The following is an 18531-nucleotide window of genomic DNA, read 5'->3' as shown; positions in this document are numbered from 1 at the left end:
AGATCGAGGTGCTCCTGCCCTTTGCATGTCGAAAGTAATGACTGATGACAGAAGAAGATGATTTATGTCCAATCTGACTGATCAGTAGGGCCCTGGGCCGAAGTTGGCTCAAGGATATCAGCAGTAGAGCAACTTCAGCTACCTGAAAAGAACTGTTACAGACTTCTTCAAGCTATGAAGCACTTTATGTAGATGACCTGTCTTGGTGCAGTGAAATACATTGCGCTCGAATTTTCACTCCTATTCAACAAAAAAGCTACGGAAATTGATTCCAACAGGATCCTGTGCAATATTGAGATTAACAGTACAGCAGAACGCTGAGGAGCTCATTTGACTTGTATCAGCATTGTCCACAAAGAGTGACCATTTAGTTCTGCAAAGCAAGAGCCTCTGGGTACAGCGCAGCAGCCAGACACCTCCAGAGGGGGTGGAGTGTAAGGCTCTGGGCTTACAAGAGACCTGAATCCCTGCATTTGTGCCCTCAAATGATCCTTGTTCTCCAACATCTGTGGTCACTGGGTGGGGGGGAGTTTGTAGAGGAGTGATCACTTGCTTTTACGAACTGGATACATTGTAACATCTGGGTGGGCAAATGCATGAAAGGCTGGTGCTTTCAATGTGGTACTGAGGATATGCACAAGAGAGGTGTCTTGCGGTACATTTCAGCTGCCCTCATTTGTGTCCGACCCAGAGGAAAAGCAACTGGACGTCCTGCGGCGCAGAAGAGAAACGGCCCACTTGGAAGGACCTGTGGAAAGGCAGAGTTTCTCGGGAGTGTCCAAAAAGAGCTTTTTTTTAAACCCTCAGTTTAAAACTACAAAACATCTTGCCCTCTGTAGCACATATGTATTTAATTTAGTCGCAGCTGCTGTGCGGTCTTGGTGAGCCCTGACATTATGCTCATGTTTCTGATGGACCCTTAAAAGCCCTTACTGGGAAGCACTAGAAGGAGAAGGATTGTGTTGAAATGCACTTGGCTTTCTGGGGCACAGAGACTGTCGGAGGTGCAGCACTGGTGATGGAGTTATAACTTGAGTGTTACTGAGGTTTATTGTCCATCAGGTTCTTTGTGTAATTTTACCTGGGAAATACTGGTAGTTTTAAAGAAGATGGGAGCTGCTAGATTGTAATGACTTATGTTCCGAGGAAGAGCAAAAACGTTTTCCCTTTTCTCCTCTGTGGCTCCCATCACATGCATCATATTAAAGGATGGAATGAGGGGGGCCATACCCATATGGGCTGCCGTCATCTGTAAAGGAAAGCAGACTTTTTAAATACCTGTTCGTTGCATTTCAGTGTTAATTGTCCCAGTGGATAGAGAAGATTTCGACAACACTGCAGTCCTGGGCTCTGTCTGAGACCACCTGTAGCTCGACCCTAGTAGCTCTGGATCACATTCAGAAGCTTACTATTATTCTCAGAACCTGGCCAGCTGTTTCTAAAGACCAAGGTGTAGGTCAATCAACCAAGTAATTAAGTAATCTGGTCCATGGGGACTGGGACTGAAGTCCTTTTGTTTCCCAAATTATTTCTAAATTCCTCCTTTTAAGAAACCAGCTGCTAAGTTTATTGCAATGAAATTGTTCTAGGTGTTTGGAAAGTGCTGATTTAGCCATGGTCTATGAAACCTACTAGATTTGATGCTCCATGGGACAGGACATTCCCTCACTCTTATTGGAGCTGGTCAGAAGAAAGCTTGGGAGTTGGGGGACAGTGTCCTTTGGGTGTTCTTCGTGATCGAACCCTGTGTCCAAGTGAGAGAGGCCTGGGCAGCAGGAGATCTCAATGAGCCCGAGCAGGGAGTGTCGGTACAGGTGTCTCTGATTTGTGTCAGATAACAAAAGGACATCAGGAAGGGCAAAGGGAGAAGGTATAAGCTCTAAACGTTCAAAATGCCGGCTGTATGTTACATCAGAGCTCATCAGAGGCTCGGAACACCTGGAAATTCCAAAGGACTCAAAAAAGTGCAGTGTTACCATAGAGACAGGCATGGCAGTCCACTTTCCTTTACAACGATGGCAGGCGTGGAGAATTTATACAACACATGCTCTGGAATGTATAAAACGTCCTCCGAAAGCACTTAGCGCCATCTTTAAGAGACACAAACCAGTGGTTAAACCATGAGGTGGTAAGCTAATGAACAGCAAGGCAGGCCCTGCAGTCAGGCACCTTTGTAAGGAACCAAGCTTGCCTGATTGGAATAAGCGTCAGTTTAGATGCATGCTGTTCCCTCGGGACAAACACCCTGTTCTTTCTAAATTTAGCGAAGTGTGGGTTACAATTACTGCCTCCAGCAGGGTTTTTGCTTGCAATTGGAGACGGTGATGACATCGCAGCCTGTTGGAGTTTCAGTGTGGATTCCTGCCTGTGTCACAATGACCCACTTTTTGTTCCCCGCTGGTATTGTATTACAGCCTTTGCCAAAAAGCAAATCCTGGAACACGTGCTCTTTTCACAGCTCTACAATACCCTGATGTCACCCTCCCCGGCCAGGTGATGTCATTCCCTTCTAAATACAACACTCAAGGTTTTTTTTTCTTCACAGGAGGGGGCAAATATTAATATTTTTTTCGATTCTCTTTGTGATCAAAACGCAAAAACCCCCTCGCGGTATTCATCCCTGATCCGCAGGTGGATTTGGAGTGTGCTTTACAATTTGCAAATGAGATCAAAATGCTCCGAGCAGACTGTGGACTGTTTTTGTAGTGCGAGTAGTCGTGAAAAGGTGATCAAGACCTTTGCTGTCACTGCTTTTCGGAGGAGGAAGAGTTTCGGAGGACAAACTTTGAGCTGGCACATGGGCAAGATTGTAAGATTCTCCTACAAACGCTACGCTGAAGTAGACCCCCAAAGAGTGGGTCCGGAACTAGCAGGTGCTCAGTACTAAAAGCCTAGCACTGCGTTAAGAGACACTGCACTTTTAGACGCACGTAGTTCCTGATACTGTTGAGTCAAATGTACTTCCTCCTGCTTGGACTGAACAGAGGAAGTTTAGAGATTTAACTTTCCGAACCCATATGCTAACACCAAGTTTCAGTATTTGTATTTTTTTGGGCAATGAAGGATTTTTGTTTGTTTGTGTCTGTATTTATGCGTGTAAGGTCTGTGTTCATCAGGGGCATTGGATATAAGAGCAGGCAGCACCTGAACTCTGGAATAATTGATTCCATTAAGGATGTGAATAGTCGACCTTCTCTTTCAACAAAGCATGTTAGAATTATTCGGATTCTTTGGCGAGACCCTCCTTAAGTTCCTGTCCGATGTCAAATGTACATTTGTGTTTTTATAGAACCATTGAACTTAATTTAAGCACTTGTCTGATTGTTTTATCCATGTATTTATTGATGCTAAGGATGTAAGAAATTAATAAATGTATTAGTTCCCTACTGGTGTTGCTGGTTTAATTAATTTTGCTGTCTATTGCAGCAGCATGGAGGAGTGGTTAGAGCTCTGGCCTTGGAATTGTAAGGTTATGGGTTCAAATCCTGTGGTATCTCTGAGAACAGTGCTTCTCTAATTGTTCCAATGAAATACCCAGCTGAAATAGATACATAATTACCAGACTTATAACAGTCTGCAGTGCACAGCTGTAAGGGTAAAGTATGGGATGCTACACAGAAGATTGCTGATGTGCAGCTGTACTTGGTAAACATTTGAAATATTGGCAGCCTGTTATAGCAGGCAGGTGCATTCAATGAACTGTAACCATTCAGGAAGACCGTCTGTGCATTCTTGATGGTCAGGAGTGAATTGAGTGAATTGGCTGATCATCAAAGTTACGGAAATCGGGTTTCATGAGGTGGGTAGTCGCAGTGGGAAGAAGTGCCTCATGGCACTGGGGCCCTGGGTTCAATTCTGGAGCTAGGGGGCTGTCTGTGAGGAGTTTGAAGGCTCTCCTTGTGTTCGCATGGGTTTCCTCCAGGTGCTCTGATTTCCTCCCACAGTCCAAAGATGTGCTGATGTGTTAATTGGCTTCTGGGAGAAACTGGCCCTGGTGTGTGTGTGTGTGTGCGTGCATGCCCCCCTGCGACCCTGCATTGGAAGAAGTGGGGTTAGAACATGGATGCAGGGGTTTAATAAACCACACAGCAGTACTCTCATGGACTACACATGAGGTGAAAAAAACTTTCCACAGGCGGAAGAAAAAAGGTCCTTCTTCTTTCCTGTCCCATCTCCTCTGTGCCCCAGCTGCAGTTTCACATGCTCAGACATGCTGCTCCGTGTCTCTCCAGCGACAGAGATTCCCTGGAGCCGATGCTGTAGACCTCTGCCTGTCCCTCTGTGCCGGGTCATCAAGTGGATTTGTATCGCCTGGAGAAAAAAAAAGGTTTCATGGCAACAGGCTGCTATTGGAAAGATGTTCCAGCTGACAGTTTTACCAATTACAGCAAAATGCTTCACATTCTACAAACATAATTTATCTGTAGAATAGCTCATGTACTGTATATCAACTTTATAATTTACCAACTTACATAAGGCTTTGTTAAAAGTAGCAGCTATATCACCCTGCAGCCCACTGGAGCTCATCAGGTGTGAGCCTGGCCAGTACCTGGATGGAGACCTCCCGGGAAAAACTAAGGTTGCTGCTGGAAGAGGTGTTAGTGGGACCAGTGGGCACTCACTCAGTGGTCTGTGTGGGTCCTAATGTGACAGTATAGTGATGGGGATGGTTTACTGTAAAAAGGTGCTGTCCTTTTGGGTGAGATGTAAAATTGAGGTCCTGATTCTCTGTGGTCATTAAAAATCCCAGGGCGTTTCTTGAAAAGAGTAAGGATGTAACGTCAGTGTGCTGGCCAAATTCCCCCTGGCTTTTACCAATCATGGCCTTCATATAATCCCCATCTATGAATTGGCTTCATTACTCTGCTCTCCCCCCCATTGATAGCTGGTGTGTGGTGAGCGTACTGGCGCACTATGGCTGCCGTCGCATCATCCAGGTGGGGCTGCACACTGCTGGTGGTGGAGGGGAGTCCCCATTACCTGGAAAGCACTTTGAGTGGAGTGCCCTGGTCCTGGAGGAACGCTGTCTCATCTGGTTTTTACTCCAAATGAGTGCTAAATCACAGGGTACTTAATTTTAGGTTTCCATTTAGGGGTTCAGTTGTGTAAGGGAGATCTGGGCTGGAACAACACACGGCAGGTGTGTATATGTGTGTGTGGTGTGTGAGGGGTGCCCAATACCAGGATTATGAATATATAATCTTGAATACATATGGAAAACAAACAAGACCTAAATATGTAAAGCTAACCTCCAGCTTGAGTTCAATCTTCCTAGCTCAGTTTATAGGACATGTATCCAGGAAGAGCCATAAAATACAGAAAAACTGCACAATTCTTTTGAATTAGGTTGTAACTTGGGTGGGTTTCCTCCAAGTGACCATGTTTCCCTCCCACTGTCCAAAGACAGTTAAATTACTTTTGGGAAAACTGGGCTTTGTGTCTGCCCTGCGATGGACTGGTGTCTCGTCCCGCCTTGCGTCCTCTGCTTTCGGGGATAGACTCCAGCTTCACCGCAAAGGTTTAAATAAAAACCTTCACATTTACGGAAAGCACGTAAAATTGTGCTATATTAAATTGACACCGATGTCCTTTAACCCTGGGCTTGTTTTCAAGTGCACATGTAAACGTTTTCTTAATTAAAAAAGCCCGTTTCTCCCCGCGTGACGGACTGTACGCATGCGCGCTAGCTACGCGCTGTGTCCGAGAAGAGCTCATGAGAAGCTGCACGTGAAGTTGGCCGATTTTCAAGATTTGACTCTTGACGCAGTAAGCAATAGACGTAAGTAATGGAAATAAAATTAATAAGATAAAGTTGGCTCACCACGTATTCTTTTCAGTAAATGTCATTGGAGCAGGAGCTGTTTAACAAGCTGTGTATTCAAATACAATTGTCAAACCCTAAAAAGCACAACGGTATATGTTGGGTTTCATCCTCAACAGAAAACGCCGTCGTTTTTAATACGCTTAATCAGTCTTACAGTGCTTATCAGTCGGGTTTCACTGTTTCCCCACAAACATAATGGAAGAGACCTTTGAACTGTCTTCACCCTCAGGGAAATTCTAACTGACATTGCATGGAGGGGCATTTTCGCTTCCTTGTAGAGTTTTTTTCCGAATTTGCACATTCCTGACTGGGCTCCTGCACGCAGTGACCGCAGCCTTCTGCTACCGGGGAGATGGGATATTGGCTTGTTGGACTCCTAAAACCGAGTGGACACTAAGGATAGCTCATAGGTTCAGCTTTTATTTCTATATGTATATGATTCAGTATATAATGCGTTGTCCCTTGTAGTCCAATCTTTTCAGATGTTAGAAGTTATGCCAGGCTGGGCCAGGTCAATAATGGAATGGAAGGCTTCTAAAGAGCACCAGGCTGCTGCTGTAATTGATGTTGTAGACCAGTAGGTGGCATTCTGGACCTGATATTCCAAACCAAGGCCCTAGTATGTGGTGACATTGTGCTGTAGGAGTGCCATCCTTCAGATAAAGACAATAAGCTGAGATCCTGACTACTTGGGCATTAAAGATCCCATAGCACTGTTGGTTGGAGTAGGGGTGTTAACCCTGGTGTCCTGGCAAAATTCCCCTCTGGCCTTCCTAAATGCATATGGTGAAGCACTTTCTTACAGTAAGTCTCCACCTGATCAGCTGAGTAGTGGGGCTGTCGCATGACAGTGGTGGATGAATTGGATCCCCTTCACTATTATTTTTTGATCATGCGGTGTGAAATATTGTCATCTCTTTAGGCCTTGCACAGTGAAGTTGCAGACTGCTCATGTGACTTAGTATTCTTGCTTTGTTTCAGCTGCACACTCAAGTCTAGATGTTCTTCATGAAGAGGGGTGCTGGCACAACTGGGCGCCCCTGCAGTGAAAGCTCTTGGAGGAGGACTCTGCCCTGACAGGTGCCCAGGGGTTACCCGACAGGTCTCAGTCTATGGCAGAGGGGCAGCTTGAATCAGTGCGATCTTCCCATCGTCCGTTGGCCTTTCAGATGAGGTATGTTGGTGGTTTCTGTGACAGTACCAGTTCTTTAAAGAACAGTTTAAACAGCTCTACATCAGACTATCCAGCCTGTATCCATGGGCATGCATGGTAGCATGAAATGTGTGTGACACCAAGAAACCTATAAAAGTCAACTTTTAATTTTATCTTCAGTGTCAATTTGCTTGCCATCCTCCTCTTTGGTCATTTCTGGGGTCATAAATGACCAAAGTATTTTATGGGGTCACAGTAGTGTTCAAGCAGGTTGTGGTGCTGTCGATGCCTGATCTGTGCCTCTTCAGAGAAGGCAGTGGGTTTCCTGGAATACATTGTTCTGGCACTAGATGGTAGTAGTACACAATGCAAACTAACATTTCTGTTATGAGCAGTCCAGCACTTAAAATTTGTTAAGTGCAGCTTAACAAACAAGTCTTACATTTTTGTTTTTCTGCTGTTTGTTGACTGATTATAGGCTTCCTTTCTCTTTTTGGTCTTTATTTCTACCTCTGTTCCTTTCTGCTTTTTTCTTTTCTTCTTTCATCTCTGGTCCATCTTGCTGGCCTCACTTTCTTGTCACTGGTTGGACTGTCTTCACTCTTGGTTCCACTAATTTATGTTGACGTTTAAGGTTTGTATTGTCTTTTTTTTATTCAGACATGGTCTAGATCTCTGGATTCCCTATATCTTCAGCTCTGTGTTGCTGATGCCTTATTACCCCTACACTTTCTATAGATTTCCAGAAAACACTAAAATCTTGGAAGCATTAGGAATTAATCTTACTCTGTCCCCTCTCTCTCTCTCATTCATAAAGATGGTGTGTATATAATTATGTAGCTAAGGTTTTTCTCCTGTCCTGGTGTTACCAGTGGGCACACTTTCATAAACACACCACAAGATGGCAGGCTTACCCCACATGTTCCCTATACGTTTGATTTTTTTTTTTTGTAAGCTGTTCATTTTATATTTTTAGTATTGTCTATCATGTTTTAGGGAAGTGTCCTGCCAGTGGGGTCAGGAGGCAGGGGTAGAAGAGAGAGAAGGGGAGGCCGTGTCAGTTAATATTTAGAGCTGAATGATTGTGAGAGAATAGGAGGCAGTGCGAGTTATTGGGTACAGGAGAGGAGGCAGTATAGAGATGCACAAGTTTAGGTAGGTATTGCAGACAACCACATGAAGGAGCAATTTGATTAAATGTTGTGGTACTGGTGGTGATCAGCCGCTTTTGTTTGTCTTTAAGAAATGTTATGTACCTTAGGAAGAAGTGTATGCTCTTTCTTTAAAACTCCACTTTAAGGTTTTATTGATTCCCCACTGATTTCTTTTAATTTTATTTTACATAAAGGAATGGATTTATTGGTGTTTGTTTCTCTTGTACATTTGAATAACTAGTTACTAACTAACTAGTAACTGTCCACTTTAGTCTTGTTAACTTTCTGTTCATTTTTATGTAGTTTCAGTCCAGCTGCAGTTAAGCTCATGGTCACAAAAAGCACAATTTATTGTTTGTAGAGAGACAAAACACAATTACCCCATCTGTGTTTCAGACAAGGGTGTGGATAAAAATGATAAAAAGTAGCTGTAACATCCTTGATGGCAGTTAAAGCTTTACTTTTCTTGATGATTACTTGTAAATGTTTTTACAGAATGTGTTCATGCCATACAGTTAATCCCAGTTAATGTTTTTAACCATTTAACTTCTTTATGACAGAGGAAGATGGTATTTATGAGAGCAGCTGTATATAAACTGTAACAGAATCCAGTAAGGGTTTTCTCAAGATTTATAGATGCCATTTTATGAACAGCACGATTTTCAAACGGTTTTTAAATTTGCTTCTAACTGAAACAAATTGCAGCAAAATGCAAAAGAAGAAGAGTTTCCTTGACATAGCCCCCTTGCTAATTTAACTATTAACTGAAATAAAGTAGAAATACTTTGCTACATTCCTTAAGTATAGTTTTCTAAGATGTGTACTTGACATAAGTGTTTTATTTTCTGGATACTGTACCATTTAATCAAGTACTTTGGTTTAGAAAAGACAGTACTTTTACCCTACTACATTTCCCAGAAGCGTTTCAGTTACTCGTTCTGTCCTGGTTGTTGTTTACATGGGATGGGATTCTGATTGTGTGAAGCGGAGGCGTGTGTGCATAGTGTGTTCTTGCTTTCATGATTTTGAAGCCCAAAAATAGACTGATGTTTTTTAAAGTAACCATTTAACAAACACAACAATACCACTAAAAAGGAATGTGGAAGTCCCCTTTTAATGTCCTTATTGTTAAGCAGGGAATTATTTCCAATAATAAATAATGGGAATAGGATTAATGGGGACCAGGAAGCTGTAGATTTTCCCTGGAGGCTCAAGTGTGACATAAGAATCAATGTATTTCAACGGTAACACATGACATGCTGATGCAAGTCTACAATAGCATACTTTCATGTTTTCAATGTGTAAACAGAGTGCTTATTGTAATGACCTGTTAAGTTGAGCACTTAAAATGTAGTTTGGAATGTTGAAGAAACGCTTAAAATTTGAAAATTAACAATGAATGAGAGAAAGAGCTTGTATTTGTGCGTGGGATGAACAACATTTTTAAACATTACTGTTATTTAAATGTTAACATTTTAAGTTTAGTCATTTTACACGTGTAATGCATCGTGTATGTACAATACACATGAAGACAGCAAAGCAAGTATAAATTAAAATTCAACTTGTTCAGTTCATCATAATATTGTAATATTAAATGAATCTGCTACTGGTCTCACTGATGTCTCGCAGTCATGACAACCACACCTTCTCCTGCTTTCATGGGTTTGAATGACATAAATATAGTGTATGATCTATATGATGTGCATGCAGAAGAATCACATGGTAAACTGCGAAAGCACAGGTATTATGTTCATAGTCTCCCAGCATCAGCTTTGCAGGGTGTGTGTTAATGCTACTGAAGTCAAAACCTTGTTGGAAGTTAGAAACCATGGTGTTGCTTTGAACCCAGTGTTGTTGTTTTTTCAAGTTAGGAATGTAACTTTGGATGTCGTATTTATTCATACCTTTATTTCAAGGTGCTAAACCAGCTTCAAGTATGCCCAGGACTGTAGGTCATGTGTTAAATAAAAGTAAAGTGCATGTGCACATAATTCCTGTTCTCTGGAAATTAAGATAAGATCACTTTATTGACCATATACAATTTCTTGCATTAGGAATTTGTCTTTTCACATACCCCAGCTTGCTCTCCATGAGAGACACAGGAGGGGAGAGAGAAGCTTGTGGTGAGAGTACAGAGTCAGCCATTTATACGGCACCCCTGGAGCAGTTGGGGTTAAGGGCCTTGCTCAGGGGCCCAACAGATTAGGATTCCTCTGCCGGCTGCAGGATTTGAACAGGCAAACTTCCAGCCACAGGTGTAGAGCCTTAGCCACAGAGCAACCGCTCCGCCCTCAGTTAGACCATCTCTTTGTGAGCAGAATGTTAAAGTCTTTCACATATAAAGCACTAGATGGTCCAGCTCCAGATTATTTTAAAGATTTACAGTATGAGTGCACTCCTTAAATCTGGGTTACGCTGAATCAGACCTTCTTATCATGCATATGATCAAGCTCCACACAACTGGCAATAGAGCCTTCTCATGTACAGCACCATCTCAATGGTAATTGCTACCTTAGAAAGACGCTGTCTTTCAACAGTTTGAGACATTTTAAATCTCCTTTAAATTCCTGGCATGAGAGTTATAGTAAAGTGTTTTGGTTGGGGGAGATTGTCTGTTTTTATAAACTGTGCATAGTCCCGTACATCTAATCTGTGTCACTTTACTCTTTGCTTATGCTCTGCGTCTGTGTGCATTTCATAAACGACAAGTCCACTTCTCTCCCCTAAAAGCCACAGATCTGAGCACAAGCCCTCAGCCAAGATGACAATTTTGACAAGGTGAAATATATCCTGGCAGCACTGCCTTAGGTTTTCGACAAACCGAGCATTTCTGGGTTTTGAGAAGTGGTGATTGAATGTAGTGTTCTCAGTCACACCCCTCGCACTCCGGGAGAAAGTCAGAAAGGGGAATTCAGCGTTAACAAAGGGCAAGGAGTCCTTCCTGGCAGTAAACTGTGGCCTAACAGGTGGCCTTTAAACATGTTCAGCAAACCCTCAAAACCGCAAAACCCGGAAATGTAGTTTGGGCACACGTATTCCCAGCCATGACGGCTTACAGTATGTGTTGCAAGGAAATTCAAGGCAAAAAAACAACAATAGCTTGAACTTTTTGATGCCGGAGACTGAGCTGAGAAGGTACACAGTATCTCATCCACCTCAAACATATGAATTTCTTCCTACTGCACCTGGTTAGAATGACTGTGTGGTTGGGGGGAGGGTGCACGTGTTGATTTATGAGGAGCGAACATGCCTGTGATGGAAAAAAAAAAGGCAGTTGATGTAATTTTTCTTCTATTTCTTTTTTACCCAAACCCCAAGCGAGACAGCTATGCTGAGTCATGCCGATTTCTGCTTGCACATTGAAAGTGCATGTCCCCTGGAAGGAGATTTTAGAGTGAATGGTAGCTGTGCTAGACATTCCCTATTATTTGGTTAATTGCTTAATTTATTGGTTAAGTTGGTTAACTGCAATTGTGGGGTGTATTAGAGAGGGGAGGGAGGAGGAATATAGGAGCCAATTATAGGATATATAGGATTACCAATTTTGTGGAGTGGTGTCATCTTAACCATCTCCAGCTTAACACCAGCAAGACCAAAGAAATGATCTTTGATTTTCGATGGAATAAGTCTCCGCTGAACCCTGTTTCCATCCAGGGTGAGGACATAGAGGGCGTAAATTCCTACAAGTACTTAGGGATACACCTGGATGATAAGCTGGAGTGGTCTGGTAACACTGACACCCTGTACAAGAAAGGTCAGAGACAACTCTATTTTCTTAGGAGACTCAGGTCCTTTGGTGTGTGTGGAACACTGCTACACATTTTTTATGAATCAGTGGTGGCGGCAGCCATCTTCTACGCTGTTGTGTGCTGGGGCAGCAGCATCATGATAAAAGATGCAAATAGGCTCAATAAACTTATCAAGAAGGCTGGCACTGTGTTGGGGATGAGCCTTGACCCCATGGAGGTGGTGGCAGAGAGGAGAATGCTGACCAAGCTCACAGCCATCATGAACAACACCTCTCATCCACTTCATGGGACTGTTACTTGGCAGCGGAGCACATTTAGCAATAGACTGCTACAGCTACGGTGTTCAAGGGAACGTTTCTGCAGGTTTTTCCTCCCAGCGGCTGTCAGGGTGTAAAACGCTGCCCTAGGCTAGGACTGTTAGCCCTTCATTTGCTCCTCTATGGACAGCATGTTTACTCCATTGTACTTTTTGGGCAATCAGTCTGTAAAACCTATGCACATTTTGCACATATTTTATTGTTTTTACACTGACTATGATCAGCACGTTTTGCACACACCTATGTATTTATTTTTATTTATTTTGTTGTCTTTTGTTTTATAACTATTCTGATGTCTGTTTTGCTTGTCTTGGGCTGGACTGCTGTAACACATCAATTTCCCTACGTGATTAATAAAGTATTATCTATCTATCTAATTCAGATGTGCAGCTAAACCCATCCATCACTTCCAGATTAAGGTTCGGATGAAGCCAGAACCTATGCCAGCATGTAAGGTGTGCAAGGCAAGATACACCCTGGATGGGACGTGCACGAACTATAATAACAAAAGTTTTGCTTCTGGTTAGGTACAGCAGTTAGTTTTAATGCATTCTTTATATTTAAAAAAGTAACCTTTTATGGGGCAGAATTGATTTCTTTTTCTCTAAGCAAGTGGCTTATTCACCTCTGCTCCCACCCCCTCAGGAACAAATAAATCTGAGAAGAGTTAGTCTATAATGTCTAGGTGTTTTTGTGTATTGGCACATCCTCTTTTTTTGCATTTTTTACCTTTACCCCACATTTCTCAAATACTGTCTGGAATGGTTAATAAAGATTCTCTGAATGCCTCATGCAACATGTCTTGCTGAGTGAACAGAGCAGCTTCCTCTTACTATCTGTACAGTAGGTATAGTAAGAAGCAGAAGGGTTTCGTTGTTTTTGAAGTTTTCTATGATTCATCAGATAAGATCGTTAGGGAGAGGCTTGAGTGTAGATTTAGAAATGGTTTCTGAGCTCAAATGGTGAACAGAATGGGACGAGGAAACTCGGATGCCTTAGTAAGGCTTCTTATTGAATACTGTCTACAGTTTTGGAAGCCATATTATAGAAAATATATTGCTGCTCTGGCATCAGTCCGGAAAAGAGCAAGCAGGTACATTTCTGGGCTTAAGGAAAGGAACTGAACTAATATTTATCTTTGGAACATAGTATTCAAAACTTTCAAATGCTTTGACGGTTAACCCAGCGAATGACTTCAGAATAAAAACTAAAACACAAACCAGACAAACATGTGAAAAACAATTTAAAACCAAGAACAGGAAGTGTTTCTTGACACAAAGGGTGGTGGGAGTGTGGAACAAACTCTCCAGCTATGTCGTTAAAGCTTACTGTATATTTTCTGTAAAGAAATGGCTGGGTGAGATTCTCAGATTATTTAACTTCTAATTACCAATAGGCTACTTCCTAAATGTTTTTATTGGTGTATGTAATGGTTTTTTGGTGGGTTGTGCTCCTTGGAGAAAATGTTTTTTTTTTATTGGTTCTCTGGTTGTGTGTTCTATAACCACAAGACTGCAATCGCTGGGTGTGTCATGACCTGGCTCTCTGGCATCGACTCCTGTACCCACTCCAGAGAACGATCATGTGGTTGTGCTTCACCAACACGCCCACCTGCAGCATCTTTCGCCATTTGACGTGCTGCAGGCTCCACAGCGACTGACCAGGGGAATTGATGCCGGTTGCAGGGCTGGCGTGTTCCTTGCTGACATCACTGCAAACCTGCAATCTTGCAGGAGATGATGCTTGCTGGAAAGCCGAGAGAGAGAGAGCCCGGGCCCACCTAATCCCAGCTCTCCCCACGTTCATTTGGAGGATCCTGGTCAGAGCTGGCCAGTGATGTCATCCGGGCTCGATCTTGCAAGCTTGCAGCCGCTGAGCTTACCCTGCCCACACAGTACATGCCCATCAGAAGCCCTGTACCCCCGAAGAGTTTTAAGCGGCCTCATCAGCACCCCACTTCTATAAGATAGCCCACCTTCATCAGTATAAATCTGTGGTTGCTTTCGGTTCCATCTCTTTATGAGTTTAAACCGATAATTTGCAGACGTCAGTCATGGTTCCTGCCATCTGCCGTTTTCCTGTTTTGAGTCCTCTCTCACTTAATTGCCTGCATTATAGTGTGATTCACTCTTTTCTGTGCAGATAAATCGCTGTGCTTCTGTGCGTGATTAGTTGATGAAAAAGTATTTTCTGAATGGGATCATTACGTATGCAATACCCCGTGCAAAGTGGATGCACTTCCTCCACCCACTTCCTGCTATTCAGATCTGATGCATCTATTCAAAAGCCAAGTGTCAAGTGTCAGTGGGAACGGTTCAGACTGTTACTTCTTTGTGCACTGTATTTAAAAGGATCTCCTTACGAATGCCCATTTACTTCTGAGTTACTTCATAAAGATGTACAAAGGCTCCAATTTTCACTGAGGTGGAGTGGATATAGCGAGTCGTTTAGGGCCATTGCACTTAGAGCAATTGAGAAGCAGAGGAAGATGGTCAGGTTCAGTAACCTCTTTGAGCCAACCTGTCAGAGTAGCATAGTTGTAGGTACGCAGGCCTGGAGAGGAGAAGGAAGGTTGCTGGGTATGTAGGTGCTTGCCCGTTTAACCTTCCCTGTAAAAATAACCCTGCAGCTTGGCTTATTCCAGTTGGATCTTGTTGGCTAGGCTTCCTTTGGCCATAGTGTCCTATTTTGACAATTCTAGTAGCAAGCTGGCAACTGGAGGAGATAGGAGCTAGACCTAAGGTTAGTAACTCCAAATGCAGCAGTAGATCCCAGTCTGTCTGGTCTCATGCCTGTTTACAGTTGCGCTTGTAATTGCGAATATGCTGAGGAGCAATACCTTTCTCATTATCCTGTATTCATTATGGAACCTTTAATGTGTGCCAGTGGCTCAGGAACACGTATCAAGTAGTGACTTACTGGTGTAACTCAACTGAATTGGACCAATGGTTCAATTACATGAGCAGAAAGCTATTATGCCCAAGGTTTTGTACAATTACTATAATATGCAATACATTTCTCAGTGCTAGTTAACACCAGGTCTGAGGAGCACAACATGTACAGTAGTTATTTGGTATCTCCTTGGTAAGGTAGGGGGGCTTAGAATAGAAGTGAAGTGTTAACAGCCTCTTACAGCTTGCCATTTTCTTTTTCTGAATTTGGTCCGTCTTTTTTAGAAAGTCTTTTTGAAAGTACAGAAGTGGAATTCAAACAGGAGAAGGAAAAAAGAGGCATGAATAGCGTTTTTCACCATTTATTTGGGTCTGAAAAACTGGAATTAGTTTTTTTTTCTACCAATTAATCTGAAACTGATTGCAGACCCGTACATTTGGAATTATCCTGTCTTCAGAGCACACTTACCTCCAACTTATTTCAGACTTTTCATAAAAAAACTGTAACAAGGCTGAATGTACCTCAACCATTTCCCTTTCCAGAAGATCTGCTCAAAACAAACTTCAGAGCTCTTCTTGATTGGTTAATTGTTTTGTTTTCTACAGCTCAGATGTGATCTCTCTTTGATTATCCTCCGTTTCTTTTCTACCTTGTAAGGAGGCTTAGAAATTGTATGTCTTGTGATGCCCATGAGCGCCGTCCAAGCTGCGCACAGTATGTTAATACTTACACACTGTGCCTCAGGTGTTGAAGTGGTCAGCGTTAGCTGACTCGGCTTACTGTATCTGCGTTAGCATCCCACAGTGCACCTCTTGAATAGCTGCTTTGTCCACCATAACCTTAAAGCAGCCCTCTTAGAGTTGACATGATGTTGTTTTCTGAATTTGTTTCCACAAGGAGCCAAACTAAAGATGCACCTCAGAAATTCATCAGAATGGGACTTGGCTTTTTACTAAGGTTTAATAAGGTGTAAAGAACTGGAACATTTATAGCAGCGACTGAACTGTATTTTTTGCTTGAGGTGTGTATGAATTCAGACGTGACTGATGTGACTGACTGCAACATTTCTGATTGGCTGTCGGATGTGCTGCAAGACCTGTCAAGGAAAAGTCTGTAGCACATTATTTAAATGCCACTGCAGTGTTCTCTTATGCACAATATAGTCTGTCAGTTGTGGACTTTCTTGGGCAATGTGTACAGTGGGTGTGAGAAAGAACTTCACAAACCAAATTGATTTGGTTAGTTTAAACTTTAGTTTAGGATTTAGAAAGAGACACTTAGAAAGAGAAATGGGTAATAGATTGCATGTTCATACACTTACATGATATTAGAGATGGAACAAGGTGCTTTCTTCAGATAACCTGTAATTAAGGATATAGTTCCATCCACTGTCATGATTAGGGGTTTGTTGCTAATATGCATTAGACTAATAAGTCTAATCAAGTAAGTCATCAGATTGTGATTCTACTAAAAATGGATTAATATTTAACAAATATTTATAAATGGCATTTGAAACCTCCAGTTTAGCATGCTACCTGCATTTGTGAGTCACAATGTTGTGCAATCCTTATAACCCCAACATTCATCATTGTTAATTTTTAGAATGTTTTTAATGGGCTGTGGAGAATCTTTATTTTTGTCTCGGATGTTTGATAATCTCTTGATAGTGGATATTGCTTTTTTTTAAAGTGTCTGTGACTAATGACTTTAAAGAAATGCTTTAGACCTGCATAAAGACGGGATTGATTAAAATGTATTTTTGTAATGATTTTTTAAGAACAAGAATGTAAACAATTGAATAACTATTTTTACATGATGGTGTTATGATTCAGTGAAACAAAGCATAAGGAACTGAAACTTTTAGATTCTTGAATGGGCTCCTTGGTTGAGATGCCATACTGAGGCCCTGACTGCTTGATTGTTAGAGAGTCCATGGCTTAAGCTGTTAGCTGAAATGTTTATGGGAGTGTTTTTGAAGTTTAACAGAAAACAAACATCAAAATGATCTAATCAAGCATGAAATTCAATCACAGTGATTAAGAACTCGGTTGGAAAGAAATCCAGAAGAGACGGGGCTGTCCCAGGACAAGGGCAGAGAACCCCTGTTGTGGCGAAAACTTGCTTTTGTTGACTTTTTCCAGTTATTACTGCTACCTTTGATAACATGGGGCCAGGCAGCTAAACTGAATGACTTTGTGCAGATTAAATAAACCTTTTGTGTTTTGCTTTTATCTACCATTACCTCAGCTTTGTAGTCACTGGCAAATAAGTCTTATCTTCCCTAAAGGAATGTGCTCCTAGCAGCTACAAGGAAGTTTAGAGGATACTCAGATTTATTTGGATTTTTCTGTGGAGTAGAAATGTGGCCCAGCTTGTTCAACCACTCGACTGGGCTGGGGGAAGGCGTGTTTTATTATTGTTTTTTTTTACATTGGTGAACCCATTAACCGTCCAAAATTTTGACATGATCGAGCTGCTCTTGTTTCCAAGAATAGCTCTCTGATCTGATTGGATTGTGCCACCTCAAGAAATTTCTCGGAATTCACTCAATTTGGCTCACTAATTTTTTGATGTTTTTGGGTGTAAATACCTCCCCTTTATCCGAGAGAAGGTTATTCATTCATATCTTATGTACTATGTAAAGACGTAAGTTAAACTAAACTCGTGTCAGGAGTATTTATTCTTGGTTCATGAAGAACTCGTTCATCTTAACTCGGTCTGTGAAGCTGACTCATTTACCATACACTGCATGATTGCTCCTGTAAGTTAGTGGTTCAGTTAAAGGCGTTGACTACAAGAGAATTGCTGCATGATGGTGTGGCATGGCCATTAGCACTGCTGTGTCACAGCTCCGTGGCCACGGGTTCTTCTCTTAAAGTTAATAATTGATGCAGTTAGCTTATCGTCAATATTAATTGTAACTTATTCCAAGCCATTAGTCATCGAGTAGTTTGGGTTCCTTATAAAACGTGCAGGGCTTTGACTTTACACGATCAGGAGTGAGGATCGCTTAAGTCCAGTGATACTTTTTTGTTGTGTTGCTTTTTATTGTTTTGAACAGAGGAAGTGTAGTGTTTCCGAGTATTAGTTTTCAGTCAAGGGCTGAAATGTGCTTTATTCTTAAGTTGCTGGGAAAGTTGGTGAGTTTCCTAATATGCTGTGTGAGTGTCGTCCAAGTTCTAATGATACAGTAAACCCTCGGTTTAATGGACTTTGGATTCAATTTACAAAATCTGCTTAAGGGGAATTATGTTTGTAAAGTCAGATATACTGGACCTTCCCCACAATAACGGGGAAATGCACAAATAATAAAATAAGGTAAAAAATATATACTGTATAGGTTTAAAATTCAGGATTATCAATGGTGCCTAATAGTGGTAGGTCACTTGCTTATGATGGGTTAGTGTTTGTTGCATACTTTAGGGAATGTACATACTATATA

The 18531-nt window shown here is 42.0% G+C and overlaps 1 long non-coding RNA gene across 2 annotated transcripts in view; it reads left to right on the top strand.

Moving 5' to 3' along the window:
• The first annotated feature begins 5696 nt into the window (after positions 1-5696).
• The window catches only part of LOC107077602 (uncharacterized), a 79511-nt gene continuing 66676 nt past the window's right edge, over positions 5697-18531 (top strand). For both annotated transcript variants that reach the window (XR_011191132.1, XR_011191131.1), the window contains exons 1-2: positions 5697-5779; positions 6806-6998. This is a non-coding gene — a long non-coding RNA (uncharacterized lncRNA). The remainder of the gene's footprint in view (positions 5780-6805; positions 6999-18531) is intronic.

The sequence above is a fragment of the Lepisosteus oculatus genome, chromosome 11 (assembly GCF_040954835.1).
Source record: "Lepisosteus oculatus isolate fLepOcu1 chromosome 11, fLepOcu1.hap2, whole genome shotgun sequence".
Classification (NCBI taxonomy): Eukaryota; Metazoa; Chordata; class Actinopteri; order Semionotiformes; family Lepisosteidae; genus Lepisosteus; species Lepisosteus oculatus.
This window is presented reverse-complemented; position numbering and strand designations above follow the sequence as displayed.